Source organism: Tupaia chinensis, unplaced genomic scaffold (genome assembly GCF_000334495.1).
Source record: "Tupaia chinensis unplaced genomic scaffold, TupChi_1.0 Scaffold000581_1, whole genome shotgun sequence".
Classification (NCBI taxonomy): domain Eukaryota; kingdom Metazoa; phylum Chordata; class Mammalia; order Scandentia; family Tupaiidae; genus Tupaia; species Tupaia belangeri.
The window spans coordinates 1,317,783-1,318,711 of NW_006160097.1; positions in this window are offsets into that span (position 1 = coordinate 1,317,783).

Genomic DNA, 929 nt, shown 5'->3' on the forward strand with positions numbered 1-929 from the left:
GACAGGTATATCAGCTGCAGTGTTACCACCCAGACTGAACCCTATGGTCTAGGGTATATACTTTATTCTGAATGGTTTCAGCCTAAATGACATCTGCTCAGAGATCTTTCCTGGCCTCCCTCCCAGAGTATTCTCAACTCACTTATCTAACTCAGCAGCAACAACTTCTATCTCTATACTCTGTTTTGTTGTTGTTGTTTGTATTGTTTTGGTTTGTTTTTTGTTTTTTTATTTTTTCATCTTTGGGATTTTGTTGTTGTTGTTGCTATGTTGTTGTTATAGGACACGTGCACTCACTGGGAAGACAGAGTTAAGACAGAGAAACAGAAAGAAAAATCACCCCCAGGAGAGATGGCCACACTGCAAACCCTTCTCCTCCATGTTCCTCTTGAGATTTTGGTCATGCACACACACGCACCCAGTATGAGTTAAAGCCACCAGATCCAGGACTTATACCATGATTGACTGGGAGTCCAGCGATGTAACCATTATGCCATCTGTTTGTCCCACTCTGTTCATTTATTAAAGGCACTTAAACTCTACTCTGTTTCCCTCACTGATTCAGATACAGCACAATGACATCCTGTAGCCTTATAGTTAAGGAAGCCAGATGCCACATGACTGACAATAGTTCAAATCCTGGCTCTGGTGGCTTAAAAAACACACTGGAAAGGCCAACAGGTGGCATGGTGGTGGGGTACTGGACTTCCATATGGCTGACCGTGGGTCCAGTCCTAGACCCAGTGGCTTAAAAATGACACCAGGTATATATGTATGTGCCAGAGTCCTCGGCGGAGGATGGAGGAGAAGGGATTGAGGCATAGCCATCCCCCTTAGAGGGGAGGGTGATTTCTCACTTTCCCTTTCTCTGTTTCTGTTTCTCTCCAGCAAGTGCACATACCCTATGACAAAAAAAAAAACTTTGATTT